We start from the raw sequence: 18,986 nt of genomic DNA, 5'->3' as shown, positions 1-18,986 counted from the left end.
CTTTATTTAAAGTTTTTCATGCTTCTGCAAGAGTGCAGATCCAATGGCAGTGGCTCCAGAAGCTCAAGATACTGATGGGGGCTACTATCAATACCAGACATAATGGAACATGTGAGTTTTGCATGTTGAGATGAGAGTTTCAGTGCAGTGATGAGAGTCATGCCAAAGTATGATGATGCACAATGACAGTCATCTGTGGGTTTGATATCAAAGTACTATGAACATATGACAAAGTTCTGGGTATTCTTAAAGCAGCTTTCTGTGGCTTCCATAATGCTCACAGTGATGTAATCCTGTGCTTTGGTCAGAAGGATGGACACATAATTCTTATCAAAACCAATGACTTTCTAGCCAGGTTGGCTTAAATCCCATCAGTAGGCCATTGTTCAGCTCTTCTGAAGTTCCCAGCCCACCTCCGGTCAAATCAGGTTGATGGTCATGACACCCTCCCTGGAGAAGGGAAGGTCAGTAAGCACTTATGATCAGCTTCTCACTCTCACTCCAAGGGTGGAATATTTGTCCTCTGTGGTGAGACATCAAGATGAGCTGGACTTCAGATTTGCTCCAAGACTCATCTCCCAGCAGGTTTTATGTCTGTCAAGCAGTATCAACAACATTCTCACTGATTTGTGTTGAGAAGCAGAGTCTAAAAGCCAAGGAAATTATTTGAAGATATATTAGTAATTCTATTTTCCTACTGAATATACTATGCCAATATCCAAAAGTCAGGGGGGCTGGCTGTAGCAACGAGAGTAAGAGACGGAACATCTTACTGAGAAACAGAAAAGCAGCAAGTCTTTGTATACTTGAAATAATTATTAACAGTTTTAATTAGGAAGAGGCCAAACGTGTTTAGGTTCTTTTAGAGCAAAAACGTCTGGTGGGGTGGAGAGAAAGCAGAGAAAATCACGCGTGTTCTTTATAAAGTCTGGTTGGATAGCTGGCAAGTGCACCTGTAGGGCATATGTGAATGTATAAATGTACACATGTTCATTTAAAAGGACACCATCAGCTTGGTTCAGAGCTTTTGTTTGCTCTTTAATCTGCATTATTTTAGTACCCTTCTTAGAAGCTTTAAAAACATTATTTATTTCCCTATTGATTTCCTTCTTCTCTTTCCCCTTGTCAAACACTTTCTCTGCATGTTTGCTTTGCTTTATTTTGAGTGGAGATAAAATTAACACAGCTGGTCTTAATTAACAGCCCAAACAACTTCCATTTGTATCTTGCATTACCAGGCCCACACTAGCAAGGGTGAGTGCATCAACGGGCAACATACAGGGTGGCATGGTGTGGGAGCTCAGACTGGGCTTTGGGGGAACGCCAAAGCAACCCAGCTCCTGTCTGTGGTCACCCAGGACTGTTGTGAGCACAGGTCTGCTTGCAGTGGTGTAGAGCACAGTGAGGAACTCTGCTGGGTGCTGGAAACATGCAGGGAAATACCCTGCTCCCTATTATGTAGGGGAAAGGATGCAAAGAGAAGCTTACCAGAAACACGGTGATGCTGGAGAGTGTAGACTGAACTGAGGAGGAAATAAAGAGAGAGCTGGGGAGGAGGTTCATATTCAATCCACCGTGCAGTAGTTTTGCTGTGGGGGCTTCAGCTGCCTTAGGAGATTTAACTGTATTATCTCCTCCCTCAACAACTGCCTTTAGGACCTGTTGCAGAACAGATTAGTTCTGACTTTTGTTTTTAAAGACCTAATCAAGCGAGGAGGACAGAGAGAAAGCAATAGATGTTCAAGGATCAAATCCTTCTTCTGTCTTCAGCCTTGCAGGCACTGTCAAAATCAAACAACTCCTCTCTAAAGTATCATGTGGATAAAAGGATTTTGTAACTTCATCAGTTTCACTCAAAAGGAAGGAGCCTTTGGAAGCCTGGATTACACTGAATGGAAGTGAGTGGGACTACCACTGGCACTGTGCTGTTGTTTCCTCTCCCTGATGCTGCGGAACCAACTTGCGAATGAACTCTGGCAAGCAGAAAGCAAAGAAAGGTCATATTAAGGAAAGCACCAGGCTAAAGCATACAAAATAAGTCATACAAAAGCCTCATCATATAAAAGACCAAGTGTTTCATCTGTTTTGAGAGTTCACAGGATTTCTATCCTTTTGGAAAGTGACTCTTCAAAGGTTGACATAGAAGACCAGAATCCAAACTCAGCAATAGCCGTGGCAACAAAAGCAGTATGAACTAAAAAGGTGAAAAGAGAAATTCACACCCAGTCCATTACTGGATTAAACGTTTAGTGTCCTCAGACAGTGCTCAGCTATTCTTCAGCTCTATACTGGTCTGAGAAATATAATGCACCAGGGCCAAGCAGGCACTGTAAAATGCCCAGTTGAAAAGACAGCCTCACACTGAGGCGCAGAGACTTCCTCCTCCTTGCAAAGGAGCTTCTGCAGGGTCCCTGCTTCTGCAGGTGGGATGGTGCCATTGTAGGGCTTTCTCCTGCCATGTCTAGTACCTGCATCACTGCTGCCTGGCAGCAAGGCCCCAGCCTCCACGCAGCTCTTTGGTCACTGCAGGACCTTGGCTTTTGCCCAACAGCAGACCTGATCCGAGTCATTCACTGGGGAATAACTGAAAATAATTGTTTACAATAGTAATTAATATTTATTTAAATTACGCATTAAAGTGCTTACACAGGCAAGCCTGTCTAAACATCTGCTCTCAGTGCACACACATGAAGACAGAGAACAGCTGACAAAAGTCAGAGACTATTTTCTCCCTGAGGGCTTCCCACCCTGATCTTGTCTTTCTGTCTGCACACCCCTCCTGCTGAGGCTCTTCAAGAGCTTTGCCTACCAGTCAGACACAAGGCATCCAACAGACCCAGAAGCCCCGCTCAAAGCTCTGTGCTGCACATCCTTTGAGACAAGTGAGAAAGCAGACAGAGAAGGAAGTGAGAAAACAACTACTTCTCAGTTAGACTGTGTAGATGATCATTCCCAGAGATGCTGAGGAGCTTTGCTACTTCCAAACAAAATGCACTCATCTACTCATCTAGTTAACTTTATACCATGCAGGCCCTCATTGCTCTCTACAACAAACTAAAAGGAGGATGTATCAAGGTAGGGCTCAGCCTCCTCTCCCGGGTAACAGTGATAGGACAAGAAGGAATGGTGGAACCTCCACCAGTGGGAGGTTCAGGTTGGGTACTAGGAAGAACTTCTCAGAAGGAATGATGAGGCATTGGAACAGACTGCTCAGGGAGGTGCTGGAGTCACTGTCCCTGCAGATGTTCAGGAACCAAGTAGATGTGGCACTGATGTATACGGTTAGTGGTAATGAGTTGACAGTTGGACTTGCTTTTAGAGGTCTTTTGCAGCATTAATGGTTCAATGTCTCAAGACAGTTTTGGTAGTCTGACAAGCCTGGTTTCACTTGTAACGTTAATTTGCTCTGACCAGTTAACAGTGACACTGAAAACTGCCTTATGCCTGCATTTTAGATATGGACTGTAGGAGAACTGCACACAGTAACAGTTAACATCTCTGATCAGCTGGGATGCAGGACTGTGAAGGACCTTCCTTTCCCCCTCTTTATTTCAAGCTTCCAGAATGAAGGGTAGCCCTCTCTCAAGAGATGTCAGCCGGACTCCTCCTAAGGACAGAGCTGTGTATGATAGGAGAACTAATTGCCTTCTGAAGGGTCCCTGCTGCTGCTATTGCCGCTACCCCTACACCCTCAACGAGGCAGCCTTCTGGATGCCTGCCCCATCTCACCGCACACCAGTCCCTGCAGTTTCAAGCTGGATAAAGATAACTGGAAAAGTAAATGTGGCATTATTTCTACCAAGCTGCATGCATCCATCACATTGCCAGCCATCTCAGAGAGCCCAGGATCTGTACTGGTGTTTGGTTGTGTTTATTTTTGTGTTTGTAAATAACATTTTGAGCTTTTGAGAAAATTTCATCTCCAAGTTGTATATATACATACATATTCTGTGAGGTATTTGCTGCTGGCATTTGAACAACAAAAACAGTGACAGCTACCAATTTTTGTTCCTGCTATTTGAGTCTAAGCTACAGCACTACATGAGAAGGTGGAAGGAGTTCAGCTATTTTCCACTTTTCATTAGAAGTTAGTTTATGGTTTCTCATATGTTTTTCTTCATCTCATTTTGGCCCTGGATGTGTCTCTCTTGTCTCTATTTACAAATGTTGTATGAGGATAAAATAGTGGTCACCCCATCCACCTCCGTGTTGGACATATGGGCACAGAATATCCTTTTCTTGCCAATTTCTATTAACAACTCGATCTAAAAGTTCATATGATGGCTTTGCTGGCAAAATGCTGCTTCTCATTTCCTTTCTTTTGTTACGTTTTTGTCCCTGCACAGCATAATTAATGCTTTCTGTTCTGCCTGCTCTTACCTTCCACTCATCTTTATTTCATTTCTGACACTGTAAATTTGTTTTGGAATAGAGAGGCCTTTCTCTTAGCTGCTTCCCACAGCCTTCTGTGTTACATTTTATGAATGATTGTGCCTTTTGTAGAGTGCTGCCTCTCTCTGTGTGTGATTTTGCTGTGCTGAGGTTTTCAATAAAATTCCTCTTACCACAGTTGTTTGGTTAAGGAAGAAATTGACGTTGTTTTTTTTTTCCCCCCCATTTCTGCTCGGGGTTACTTTTATGTGTCATTAAGCACATCTAATTACAATTGACGCAATAATTTTGACATAAAAGTAGAGAAAATACCAGCTAAATAATCCTTGTGATAAGTTCTCAAAACACGGAGAAGGCTGTTTCTGGTGGTTGTGCAATAATTCATTTTAACAGAAAACAACATACTCCACCAAACCTTTATGGATGTTTTTAACCTGTAAGGTTTCCTTCCTCACTCCTGAACATAAACATTTACTACATCAATTATTTGTGGAGTTTGTGGAGTTGGAGGGGTCTCTGTGCAGCCCTGAGTGAGAAGCAGGGGTTAAGGTGTGGAGCTGCAGAGGCAGCCCAGGGACAAGGAGCCTTCCCAAGCAGAACAGGGGCACAAAGTTTCTCAGTGGGGCTCAGCTGGGCTCTGGAGCTGCACAAATACAGGATGTTTCCAGGGACTAAAGTCCGAAGCAATGCAGATACTGCCGCCAGCAGCAGGGAGAGGTTATTTGTGTTTTTCAAGAGTAAGAAGTACAGAGATCTGGATAACCCACAGACAGAAAGCCTCCAAGAACTGAGTTAAAAGCCTTTGAAGGTGGCCAGAGCTGTGATAAACCTGTTTAGTTTACAGTCTCTGGTACAATATTATCTTACTAAAACTTGCTGAAATGTCGTGTATCAGTTGCACCCTAATAAAGAGCAGGGCACAAGCTGAAAAAAAGGAGAATTTTGTTGGAGAGTATTTTATTTGTCGCTGTATTCATTTTCCTTCCTGATTCTCCCACAAAGGTGTGCGCTACAGTACATGCCCCATGTTTTGCTTAATCAGTACCAGTCACCATAAGACACACAGCATCACATACTCATTCTTATCAACTCCCCAGGTGTGTTTGTAGATAATGTTTAATGTAAATATGAGTGAAAACTCCACCATTACACCGTTCCACATAGTAATTGTTATCAAGCAAAATTACTTTTTAACAGAAGAGGGGAGGGGAACAGCTGGGTGCAGTTTCAGAGCAGGGTTTCCACTGCTGAACTCCTGTTCCATGACTCATTGACTAAGTGCCATAGAATTGCCCATGTTTAGCCCCTGTCCTCCCTAATTTCTCTTACCCTAAGTAGCCTGCGTTATCCATTCTTCCCCTGGTGTTCCTGGTTGTTTCTCAGTCATTGATTCTCTGCCTTGTTTCTGTTTTCCTGTTCTCCTCCCCATTCCGGATGCTGGAGCAGAGCATCTGGCTTGGAGCAGTGTCAGGGCTGCAAACATCAGCATGAAGTGCTGCAGTGCTTCAGCAGTCCACTTGCTCTTGCTTGGCCATGCTCCCAACGGCTTTCTATAAGCAGAGCTGATGCCAGAACAGTTGTGCCAGTTTGGTGAAAGGACAGGATTCCTCTGTGCCCAGAGGACACACGGTTTGCTGTTTAACTACCTTGAAGTTTTCTCTTGAAAGCTGCAATAGAGCCCAAACAAGCCTAATGTGGTTAAGTATTCAGCCCAATGATCTCACATCCTCCACAGCAGTTGAAGACTCATAAACACATTTTATGTCTGTATTGGTATGTTGTCATAATTTGGGAGACACATTGCCTGGGAACACAATAGTTGGATACAAAAGTCTGGTTAGATGCTGAGAGATCTCAGCCAGATGTTTCATTCCAGTAATCAAAATTAAGTTATTGCAGGAAAAAATAGAAAGTAGTGAAAAGTTAACTTTATATAGCTCTTGTTTCTTTGTCTGAAAAATCTTAATTTATTTTTGTTTTCAAAAGCAGAGACTACTAGGACAGGACAATGATGTCAGTTATAGCTGGAGAAGAAGAAATCCAAGTAACTGTAGATTCAGTACTAGTTGGGGAAGAACTACATATATTGCATTCAGAGCACCTCTGATCAGAATAGTATGTGCATAAAGTATGACCTTCCAGAACTTCAAGATAAGGAGATAAGCAGACTGTAGAATCAGCAGTTGCAGGAATAGGAGTACAGGTGGGTGTAGAAGAACAGGCTTCACAGAAAACAATTTGCAACTATCTACTGGACATGAAAATGTCAGTGCTGTTCTAGATAAGTTGACTCAGGGAAATGTAAGAAATAAATGTAAAGGAACAGAGCCAACTGGATGACACAGAAGTAATTGAGGCATGAGTTTTCTGTGCTGTGACATGAAAAACAGGAAGGGAGACAAGGTGGGAGAGGGGAATTTGGAATAGAACAGTCAGATTCTAAAAAGACAGGAAGAAGAATAGTCATCTGACAACCACTGTCTTGGGAAGAAGAGAAAAAAGAATACAGAGGACTATGAAGAAAAAGAGAAGGCAGGATAATATGCAGCATAAGGAGAGAAGTTCAAATCCAGCATCTGGAAGAGACCAGTCTTTGTATTTGGGACTTCTGTTTAAGACCTGAGTAGGTCTATAGCAGTTAAATGTTTGCTGTCTGTCTGAAAAGGAAGTGTGAGTGAAGGACTTGGGAAGATCAGATAGTCTTGGTGGGATTTGGGTAATTGCTCACATCTACAGAGCAAGATCATTACTGGAACAGATTGGAAGTCAGTTTGCTGGGCAAAGCTGAATACTTAATGGTAGAAATTCAGGGATCTTCTGTTTCTGTAAAATAATTTAAAGCACCGGTTTAAAGCAGTGTGCACAAACACTGAGGGTAGTTGAATCCCACAAGTAATCCATGGTTTGTTTATTGTCCTAGAGAGTAAACTCACACAGACCTAGCTTTATTTTCTTAGTCACCCGAATCCGTCTTTCTTATCTCTACAGGGACCTGATTTCTAGGGGATGAGTGGATTATGCCTGCACACTCTGCCTGTAGACCAAACTCATCCCATGATAGTGGGAATTCTTCCCCTCATTTAAGACTGAGACTTTCTTTGATGCTAAGACTTATGCTTCTCTGATAAGTACTTTATCTAAAATGTAGAAAATCACTGGTCTTATTCTGAAGAAAGTGAAATCTGCATGATAAGACAAATACTTTTGTAGACAATGGAAACTGATAGCTCAGGATGCCTCATGAGTTGTTATCACTTAAACGAGTGGTGATAGATAGAAGTGGTCCGTGATGGGCAAGGAGATACATAAAATAGAAATGTTATCAAGCAGAGGAGGAAAGTAGGAGTACCAAAGGAGCAGAGCTGGGATCATGTTTGTTAATATTTTCACATGCAGTGTGAAAATTAAGGGTAACTATCTGGACAGCACTGGTGACACAAAGGTTTGAGAGATTGTTGAGAATATGAATAACCAAGTTACAGAAAGTAGATAATTGGAGTGGGGAAGATTTTTGCAAAACAAAATATTGCACATTTAGCTTGACTGAGGATAGAAAAAACACTTCTGCTACAAACCAGAAATTAAATAGTTAAGATAAACTGAGGTTATGAACTCGGCATATTATTTACCAGCATAAGCATGTACAGCCAGTGTGATACAGCCAGTACTAGGGGTCCAGTGTTCAGGAAAGCTAACTCAAACAGGAGCAGATAAACATGGTGAAGCTGAGCAGTGGAACAGATGAACCTTGTGAGGAAAAACTAGAAGAATGGGGTATCTTCTTAGCAAAGCAGTCTTTTGTTTGACAGAGATGTTGCAGAAAGAAAACAACTATTTAAGCTAAAAGACAGGGTTGTCAGTAAAGACAGAAATAAACTGAGTAAGTGTAAACTACCCACGTGCTAATTCAGACTGAAAATTCAAATAACCTATATTCAAATAACTTAACCAATATGGCAATGGAAGCAGAGGAAGTCAAATCTCAAGCTACTAAACATGTTTTTATAAAAAAGGATATAATATGATGTCTGCAATAAATAGGGACTAGTTTCCACATCTCAGGAGGACTTGCTGAACTCAAGGGTGAGACTCTTCAATTAGATGCATTTTTATAGTTCAACATAATCAGCATACCTATGGCAGTGAATTACTGTCTGTCTAAGTGAGACTGGATTCACATGTTTAGGTGAGGAGAGAGCATTAAGATCATCCATTCTGAACACTAATGTAATGCAGCCCATGGAAACCCACTCATTCATTTTTGCTTCAGGCCCAAGCTTTTCTTTGATCTATAGCATATAGTTTCAGAAAGGTATCCAGATTTAATTTAAAAGCTTGAAGTGAAGTAGAATCCACCACACTGAACAGCACATCTATTGAAACTGCAGTGCAGATGCGGTTTCAGAGAACAGCTTTTGACCTTTGAGATTCTGATATTTTTTTTTGCCATTGTTGACAGGCTTTATGAGGAAATACATCAGACAGATCATAGTGGAAGATATTAAACTTCCTACATTTATTCTGATCTGATGAATTCCTTTTCAATAGCCTCAGGAGGAGTTAGTGGCCTGTAGTACGTTTTTTCAGCTGCTGAGCCCAACTTTGAAACCAGTGAAGTTACTTCAGTTTTCACCAGGTGGGAATCTGATCCTTTATGCATATGATTAAGAGACTTTCTGGGATGAATAAATATTTTCTAAGTAATCCAGCAGGCTGGAAAACAGCTATATATCTTACCTCTGGGTAAAACCATCAGACTTTGTCTTATGGTATACTCTTAGGATAGTATGTACTTCCTTTAGCATTAGCTTCCTAAATCTGGCACAGAATGTGAGCTCATCCTTTAAGTTTCCTCAATAGTCAGAAAAGAGGGGAAAACTTACCAGTGATAAGCCACCTCACCTGCTTCATATACTTGGGATGGCTCTCCTTCCGCTTATGAAAATACATTAAAATTACAGACCTACTTTTTAGGTGGCTGAAATCCTGTATGTCAGTTCTGGAAAAGAAATACCTTCTTTATAGAATATTTTATGTGGCTCTCATGGAACAAATTTGGAGCAGTGTAGTGATAAGTCCAGATAAAACTAAATGGCAGTACTCATGGAAGCATAGGTCTGACTTCTGTGTGGCAGGGAAAAGAGCATTTAGAGGAAGCCATTCAGACCTGGGTATGACTTTGACTTCTTATGAAGAGCTCTGGACTATGAAAATCTAGTATGAAGATGAACTCAAACACATAGCTAGTCATTAGATTCATCGTTAATCTTCTCTTGCAACATTTGTATTTGGTTGTAGTACTTCAGTGGCACACCTTCCAGAGGATCTCAGGTATGTTTGAAGCACGGTCCCATGCAATCTACAGTGTGTATCCAGGAGGATACTCTCACTATATTTAGCATCTTCTGACAACTTTACTGCTTGCCACTGTGTGGTTGTGCCTTCTTTCTAGTGTCCAAAGACTCTTTCAAGAGCAAATTTTGATGGTGCTGGACTTTGAACTCAATCTCCAACTAGTCAGTATCCTTGCCTAATGGATTCCTTTGATGCATAGGAAGCATACTGCCAGATACACTCTTCATAAAAGTAACCTGAGTATGTTTAATCTGTACTACACTGATATGAAAAGAAAGATGGTGTGACCAAACTACTCTTAGCTTCAGCAATCAGTACAGGCACAGCCATCTGGAGGTCAAATATTTTTAGTGGTCTGACTTGGATTAGAGTATGATCCTCACGCGCATGAATCATCACAAGGATTAATGAAGTGTATAATGTCTGTGTGCTTGCTAAACTCATCTATAGACATGACAAAGGAAGAAATATGTCATTTTGAGACGGTAGATGGCTTAGCAAAGAGAAGACAGAAAGCCTAACCACATGCTGATGAAGACTTCAGCTTTTTTCTTTTTTTTTTTTTTTTTTTTGGTAATTTTAACAGCTAAGAACTACAGCAATTGTGATCAAAGGAGGCATGATCTGAAAATTATCCCGTTCCACTTTTAGCTGTGAAAATTTCACTCTTATTCCTCTTGGTATTCCTATCTCTGATTTAGATGTCTCCTACCACATAGATTATTTTAAATTACGGAGTATGTGTTGATTTTGATTCATACTTCCTGTAAGTTTCTGCAGTTGATGCCTTGGTTATAAACGTGGTTGCTCAAGATTTGGTTTTGGCTTAACCAAATACTTTCTCAGGTATGAGTATTTCTCATAACAATTCTGATAACAGAATACACTTTATAACTTAATTGCTCTGGAATTCTGCCCAAGTTTTTAACCAGAAAGCTAACAGAGACCTCCTTTGCCACTCTAGTTGCCCATGCAGGATGTTTGCTCTGAGGTACAGTTGTTCCATAAAGGCTCTCTTCCCTACCCCTGTAGAGAAGTTTCAGAGTCATCTCCAAGAACAACTGTGCACAGACCTTTAGGGGTAGTGGCAATCAGAGACTGACTGCAGAAGCTCAGCCCATCTGGTATTGCGCTGCTTGACACAGAATGAGTCAAGGGGATCAGTGAGCAAGTGAGGATTTATGTTGGACTCTCAGAAAGCCTGAGCTGGTCTCTCAGAATTTCTACAGGTACAAAACCACACTGTTTCTCCCAGTGTGCATCTTTCTTCTTTCTATCTCAGTAAAGGAGTACACTGGACACTTCTTGTAGCATTAAAGAAGTGAATCATCTTTATTCAACAGCCAAGAGTTATCTGCTGCTGTGACATTCTATCTGCATGTGCTTGTCTGTTCAGAAGCAGGTACGTGGTAGTGGTTTACATTTGGATCTTAGTGCTGCATAGTACCAAAATTCTTCTGAACGTAGCTCAGCACTCAGCCATGGTTGCAGTCTTGAGAGGCCAACAGTCCCTCAGCATGGGCTTCTCAGCTTTTTTGAGGACTGCACTCTTTACAGCATCTTTCTTCAATGGCTTTGGTAGGAAATTAGTTTTTAGTACGAATGTGAATTGCACATGTGCAAGTTACAAATCTGGATCACTGCCAGTAGGTATAGTCACTAACTCTGCTATTTGGTAGTTACCATAAAGGTTTCAGTAATACCCTTCAGTTCTTTTCCTGTCCTTTCAGCTACAGGAAAAAAAGAAAAAGAAAAAAGAAACAAGAAAAAAGAAAAAGAATGAAAAGAGCTTTTTTATGTATATAGGGGATAAATGAATAGCACTTGTGGGACAAAGATGAGTGGGAATGAAAATATGAGTTTTTCTGCAAATGCTTATAGTCTGCAAATGATAGAATTTTCATACTCATGCTTAGTAAAAAAAACAGTACTCAAGGGTAGAAATGAAAGGTTTGTGTATCAGACGATTAAACTAAAAAAGCAATGCAGCTATCTGAATCAGAAGAGACTCCAGCGTCCACAGAGCACTGCAGACCAGCAGAGTTTAATGTCAGCAGGATCGTGAAGGTCAGTGAGCAGATGAGGTTTGATGGAAATGCCTCTCTCCACCGTAAAAAGACTATACACATCTGTTAGAGCAGTCCCAGAGGATCTCTGAGTTTTAGTGGGATGTGAAGCCTACAGCTCACTTGTTGTGTAGCATTATTTTGATAGCACTGCTCTGTCTACCATAGAAAAATAAAGAAGCTCCCATTCAACCTTCACAGCACGGATGTTTTATTCCAAACAAGACTTAAGGGATAAATAATGTTGAAAGCTAAAACTTGCTTACTTACATTTGTTTTTTAATTTTTGTATGTGTTTACTTACTTTGCCAAACAGAGGTATGCCTCAGTGAGAGTGGGGATTGAGTGTCACATTATCCTGGGATAGAAGAAATATACTTGTCAAAATAAAATATCAAATTTTTGTTTTTAGAGCAAAATTTCATGACAGATGTTAATGTACTTCCCATGTACTAATTCTAAACATAACTGGTGACCACATGGTCTGCTTGCCCATGTAGGGTTTTCATCTAAGATGTTAAGGAACTTCATGATGATCTTAAGCATCTTCACAGTTATAGTACTGGCAGGACAAATGTCATTAGAAGTACAAAAGTACAGAATCATATAGCATATGTATTGTATCATTGCATTGTATAACTGGTGTCTATAAGACAACAAGAGAATAAACTAGTTCTCATTTTCAAACATATAAGTATCTGGCTTTTGAATCATACAATAGTGGCATACCTGTCTGGGTCTCATATCATTTGGGTCTGAGACTCTTTCCATCCATGGCTGGAATGCAGAAAATTCAGAGAGGAAGAGTCACATTTTTCTGGTAGTTTTATTCCTTTCCCCTAGTAAAGATAAGGGCATGGAGAAAAGTTGGATATAAAAGCTCTAATCCGTGCTGGCAATGACTTGTGTTATAAACAACTTGTGATTTACATGAGTGTAAACAAAATCAGGATCAAGTTCCTGGTGTTTAGACCCGAATACAAGATATATATGTCTTTTTCCAGGAGAAATGCTCAGGAAAAGCTCCTCCATCCCTCTTGAAAATAAGGTGATGCTTTAAAAGATGTATTTGAAACATTTTAATCTTTGACAAAGGCTGTTCTCTCTATTTTTAATGCATCTTTTTTTTTTTTTTTTTCTTTTCCCCTAGCCATCAGTACTTGATGACATAGACAATTTCAAGATATACTGAAAGTGTTAATGATAGAAGATATAACTTCTTGTATTAGTGACAGCTCTCATATGTTGGACATTGCCTATATAATACAAATCTTCTAAACTGTATTCATTATTGATTCCTTAGGAAAAAAAAAAATCTTAACAGAGTTAGATCTAATAATATACTTACAGGATAGATAGTGAAACCCTTACTGACACTGATTAGAATGTTAATTCATGACAAACTCATTTTGAAAGCAACAAAATGCTTTAAACCCAGTGGTGTTTAGCTTAAACTAATTCTGACCAGGCCCTGGGAAATAGGAAATCCCTGACATGAGCCTTACGTAAAAGAACAGCTTAGTTCATGAGGAATGTAAATGAGCAAAAAGGATGTCTAACAGCCAAGAAAGCTAGCAGTGAATGAAAAGATCTGGGCAGGGGAGAACACAAAAACAGAAATGTGTGGGTTAGGCATGTGAGTTTTTTCGTACTTATGGTCTTTATCTCATTTTAATATGAGCCAAATATCAATGAAAGCTTAAAAACATGTCTTTCAGGGAGTTTTCAGATGAAGGGCTTAGAAGAAAACTGGCAACATAAGAGAAGAGGAGGCTGTATCCTATGGGAGGAAAGTCAATAAGAAGCAGACGTGCTGCATGAGGTTTGTTTTCTGGTCAATGAGTTGCTACTTTAGGAGAAGTGAGAACATTCAAGATACCTGAGCCTTCTGAAGCAGAGATATGTGAATGATGCTGGCACCAGGCTGCAGAGTGCCTGCATCACCAGTGCTGAGCTGCCCAGAGATTTTCTGATGAAACTGTTTTGTCGAAATAGAAAACGTTTGTGGAGACATATCCTCATTTAAACTTGTTTTCTCTCCCTGCTGGGAACAACATTTCCAATGCTAATAAGAGAAATCTGGTCATGAGAAGAAAGTGAAGCACCCTTGATCAACACTGCAATCACCAGCACACTCACTTGGGTCACAGGAGTACTGGTCTGGAGAGCCTTTCATGGTTGAGGGATATTTTATCTCCACACAGCTGTTCACCAGGTCATACACAGAAGGGGGAGCACCAGGTTAACCCAGTTATTCATTTTCCAGATCAGAGCTGGGATCACAGCAAGATTTGCCCCTGCATATGCAGATATTAATTGGACATCTTGGTTTGCTTTAAAGTCATTGACTCTTCTGAGCTGTGTTTCTCACCAACTCGTACTGGGCTGTATCTTTACATAAACAGTTCACATTTTTAAAGGATCATAAACTCATATAATTGTTTGAGTTGGGAAAGATATCTGAAGGTTATCTAACCCAACTCCTCTGCAATGACTGGGGTGCAGAGGAACACACAAGTTGTAAAATTAGGGGTTACATTGTTACTGACTGAACACTATTTACTTAAAAGGAAAAGGAGTAACATCAAGAAACCAGATCCCACTATGCCACTAACGGGTGCCCAGTTCACTCTTACAGACCCTTGGAAAATGAGAAGCCTCAGATCCTGCTACGAGCAACAATTCTGTTCATCCTCATAGTAGTTTAGGGTGCACTAGTGGGAGAAGATCTGAGAGAAGGCAGTAGCAATATTTAGCACTGAAGGACAGCAGAGGTCGCTTTCCAAGTGGATGCTAAATTGTTCTGAACTGGAGCTCAGGTAGGTGAGGTTTATGCATTGCTGAGTTACAAGAAATCTCAGGTCTGAGAGAATTTTTACATCACTCAAAGACAGTAAAGAGGTCCTCTAGAGTGTTCTAACAACAGAAAGGGTCTGCCAGGCAGCAGAGATGCTCTCCCTCTGAGGAGGCTCCTGGGTGGGATCCATATAATGGAGCTGCTGTTTTCTAAGCTCAGTGGAGTTATCTGGGAAAAGTTTTTGATCAGTGAAGAAAGAAATAGTTCAAATAGTTTAAGAGCATAGTTTAGCTGGCTTATTTTCATGCCTATTTTTGGTTAAGCTGCATCACCCCTTAGAAGCTGCAAAGGCACTCTACACAACTGACTTAGTCAGCCATGTGTGTGCCTAGCACTGTTTGAAAATATTCTGATACATTTCCCCTTATCATGTGGTCAACTGAAGGATCAGCCTGGAACTCAGTCAAGTTATTTGGCCCATCAGAGATGAAGAAATTTGCGAAAAATTCATCTGCTTTTGGTTTTCTCTGTCTTAGTCTTTGACTCTTTGACTCTGGAAGCTGTGTATAAATTCACTGTCTTGATCAGTCCTACATATATTCCAACATAAAATAATTCACCATAAATATGATCTGTTACAGTGCTGTAGTATTTTACAAAGAGTCAGACATGGGACTGTACTTCAGTTTTATAACTGAGGTATTACTGGATGTTATGCTATTGCATTAAGATAACATATTTGTTATATCTAAACTCAAGGCATGAGGTGCTGTAGATCGATTGCAGTCTCAACCAGACCCACTACTGTAAATGCCTCCCATGACCAAAATAGAAGCTCCCATTTCCATTGTTTTAAAGGTGTTTGCCCTACCTTTTGGACTGAAGAAGTCTTCTTTTTCCAGTGCTCCCCAGTTGAAAGACTGTCAAGGCTCATCATATCCACTGTTTCACTTGGTGTGTGTGAACAACTTACTGTGAAGGAACAGAAAGGAAGTGTGCATCTCAGGGCAGCAGGTGAGGTTGCTAGAGATAAGCTTTCCCTTCTGCCAAAAAAGGAATGCTGCAATAGAGCGAGCTCTGTCTGCACAGTAGAACTAGAGTTCAACTGATCTATTTCAGGCTTCAAGCTCTGTGCCAAGTAAAGCTCTCTGTTCTGACCTATCAATAAGATGAACAGGAATTCCAGCAGCAAACAAACTGCAAACCCACTGTTTGAAAAGCTCACTGATATTGAGTGCAAACTGTTATTTCAAGTCTGGACATCAAGGGATAGCTGACTACACAGTGAATCAGCTGATAGAGACTTTGGTCACCTCACCTGACTGTGGAGGAATGTTTCACAAGGGGATGCAGGCTGTAAGAAAAAAAGAAAAAAAAAAAAAGAAAAAAAAAAAGAAAGAAAAAAAAAGAAAAAAAAAGAAAAAAAAAGAAAAAGACAAAAAAGAAAGAAGAAGAAGTAAAAGGCAGAGTATTGCATTTAAGGCTGGAGAGAAGGAGGAAAAACATATGGGACAATGGGATGCTTACATATGCATATGGTTTTGCAAAATATTTTTGAGAAGAAAATGGGAATTTTTGAATACCCAGGAAGTTGTAAGGATGGTATCACAGGAAAATAATTGCATAGAAGAGAGCCTGGAGGTGTATGAGGTCTAGAGAAGCTGCTCTTGGATTGCCAGGCCTAGGAAACATGGCTCAAAGTGGCTAAAAGCTTGGATAAGAAGGAAGATGAAAACATAAAACCAGCCGTACCTTGTTGGTAAGCGTCAAAGAGGAGATGTTTTCCTCTAAGTCAATGACAGCAATACTGTGCTTTTTTTTTTTTTTTTTTTTTTTATGTGACTATAACGCTCATGGCATGTGATATTTTTCAATCAGATGAGATTAAAGTTTTCTTTTTTTTTTTTTTTTTTTTTTCCCCTCCCAGATATTTCTGTCCCTATCTGGTTTCTGGTATGACACACAAGGCAAAGTCCATGTGTCATCACAACTCCCACGTGGTGACAAGGAGTGCCAGTGCTGCGTCAGAGGTTCCCACCCAAACTGCACCCAGGTTGTGCTCAGCTCTGGGGTGGGGAGATAAGTCACTGGGAGCTCACAAACTCTTTGCCATTGATCAAATTGTCACACAGGATTTATTTTTAGCAGGGCATATCTGATTGTTCCAGCAGCTGGTGGAGAGGCAGCAGGAGCCATTTTGCTTAAGTAGTGGTTAAGGTTTACGCAACACTTCTTCCCTTGATGAAGCTGTAGTTTGCCTCCTTCTTCACTTCTCCAAGACATACAGAAAATCATGTTGCAGATAGGAAAAAAGAAGTAGTCACTCGTACAGAACATTCACCTTGAACAGTTGTCACTAAATGCAATGTTTGCTTTTAATCTTAGATGACACATTTTTACTTAAAATACCATAAAATATAAACATGAAACATGTAGGATTTGTAGTAACTTCAGATACAGGGTTCTTTTTCAGCAGCCACACTGGGAACCCACTAAGAAATACAGTCAACTTTGACATTATTTCTTATTTTCCATCTTACAGAGGATTAATAGGCAGGTACTAAGAAGGTCTATTTTTGCCTTTTCCAAACAGATAAGTAAAAGTGAACAATGTAGATACATTCTTCATGGTTTCAGAGGAACTAGGATCTTACCAGAACACTGACATTTCATGAAGGGCTGGTCTATGCATGTTTATGCATACTTCCTATAGCACTGAAAATCTTGGATGATTTAGCTCCAAGATGCCTTACTGAATGCCTGGGCTGAACATTTCACAGAGAAAAAGTGCTACATCTCAGTCCTGCCTTAAAGGACATATACTGTGTGTAACAATTTATAGCTGTGTAGTTTGGGGTACAAATGCTCTTTCTGAACTCTTGTAAAAATGTTGTTTTATTACAATTGCATGGTCTGACTGCAGATTATCTGCCCATGTCCTGCATCATCTGTGATTCTCTTATTACCCTTCATGGCTCTTTGTATACAATTTTATATGGCCCTTTAATATTCTTTCATGATTCATCTGTGGCTATGGCATCTCTCCATAAAGACACCCGCATTTCTCAACTTACTTATTTGTTGACTGCTTTAGATCTAAACCATACCACGCAGTTGTTTCTCCTAATCCTTACAAAATCTGTATTTCATGAGTGCAATTATTTTTAGGAACATTCTCAAATTCAGAGTGGATGTGGTTATTGCGAAAGAAACTAGTAAGAGAGTCAATCACCTAGGGTTAGACTAAAGCATATTACTCCAGAAAGGGCCCAGCAAGCTGAAGGGTGGTATAGAGCCATCTTAGAAGGGGGAATGGTCATGTAATTAGAGAAAGCAACTGAAGGGATTTCAGCATCACACCTTCATTAAAAACTATGTTAAAAAGCAGACAGAGGAAATATTTCTTATTATATTCCTTTCTGTAAATCCTAAGTATCCAGGTCTAAGCAACATTTTTTTGTCACCATCTACAGGTGCGTTATGCAATAGTGCTTCATTTTTTGGAATACAGAGAACAGAATTGAAGAAAGTGAACTAACAGTAAAAGACTAAATCTGGGCTTGGGCTTCATAAATCACTTCAGCCCAGATTGTCTTTAATCTCTCTCATTTAAATCCTTTGTGCTCACCTGCAAAATAAAGCTTCTTTTCTTCCTTCCTTCCTTCCTTCCTTCCTTCCTTCCTTCCTTCCTTCCTTCCTTCCTCCTCCCTATTTTCCTTCCCTCTTTCCTTCTTCCCCTTCTCTTCCTTCCTCTCTTCCTTCCTTCCTTCCTTCCTTCCTTCCTTCCTTCCTTCCTTCCTTCCTTCCTTCCTTCCTTCCTTCCTTCCTTCCTTCCTTCCTTCCTTCCTTCCTTCCTTCCTTCCTTCCTTCCTTCCTTCCTTCCTTCCCTTCCTTCCTTCCTTCCTTCCTTCCTTCCTTCCTTCCTTCCTTCCTTCCTCCTTCCTTCCTTCCTCTCTCTTTCCTCCTCTCTCTTCCTCTCTGTTCCTCCCTCTCTCTTCCTCCCTCTCTTCCTCCCTCTTCCTCCTCTCTCCTCCCTCTCTTCCTCTCTCTCTTCCTCTCTCTCTTCCTCCCTTTCTCTCTTTCTTTCTCTCTTTCTTTCTCTCTTTCTTTCTCTCTTTCTCTCTCTCTTTCTCTCTCTTCTCTCTCTCTTTCTTTCTCTTTCTTTCTTTCTTTCTTCTTCTTTCTTTCTTTCTTTCTTTCTTTCTTTCTTTCTTCTTTCTTTCTTTCTTTCTTCTCTTTCTTTCTTTCTTTCTTCTTTCTTCTTTCTTTCTTTCTTCTTTCTTTCTTTCTTTCTTTCTTTCTTTCTTTCTTTCTTTCTTTCTTTCTTTCTTCCTTTCTTTTTCTGATGAACCAGTATCTGATGCTTAGCCTTCCAA

At 40.4% G+C, this 18,986-nt stretch overlaps 1 long non-coding RNA gene across 5 annotated transcripts in view; it reads right to left on the bottom strand.

The window, feature by feature from the left end:
• LOC107310351 overlaps nucleotides 1–16,413 on the bottom strand; it is a 48,706-nt gene extending 32,293 nt beyond the window's left edge. Inside the window, exons 1-5 of one of the 5 annotated variants that reach the window (XR_001553572.2) lie at nucleotides 16,363–16,413; nucleotides 15,482–15,582; nucleotides 12,543–12,652; nucleotides 12,118–12,171; nucleotides 5,230–6,196 (exon numbers count right to left, since the gene is read on the bottom strand). This is a non-coding gene — a long non-coding RNA (uncharacterized LOC107310351). Of the gene's footprint in view, nucleotides 1–5,229; nucleotides 6,197–10,891; nucleotides 11,478–12,117; nucleotides 12,172–12,542; nucleotides 12,653–15,481; nucleotides 15,583–16,362 lie in introns of those variants that run through there. The other 4 variants (XR_001553569.2, XR_001553573.2, XR_001553571.2 and 1 more) reach the window with 4 other exon arrangements.
• Nucleotides 16,414–18,986: the final 2,573 nt, after the last annotated feature.

The sequence above is a fragment of the Coturnix japonica genome, chromosome 1 (genome assembly GCF_001577835.2).
Source record: "Coturnix japonica isolate 7356 chromosome 1, Coturnix japonica 2.1, whole genome shotgun sequence".
In the NCBI taxonomy this organism is placed as follows: domain Eukaryota; kingdom Metazoa; phylum Chordata; class Aves; order Galliformes; family Phasianidae; genus Coturnix; species Coturnix japonica.
This window is presented reverse-complemented; position numbering and strand designations above follow the sequence as displayed.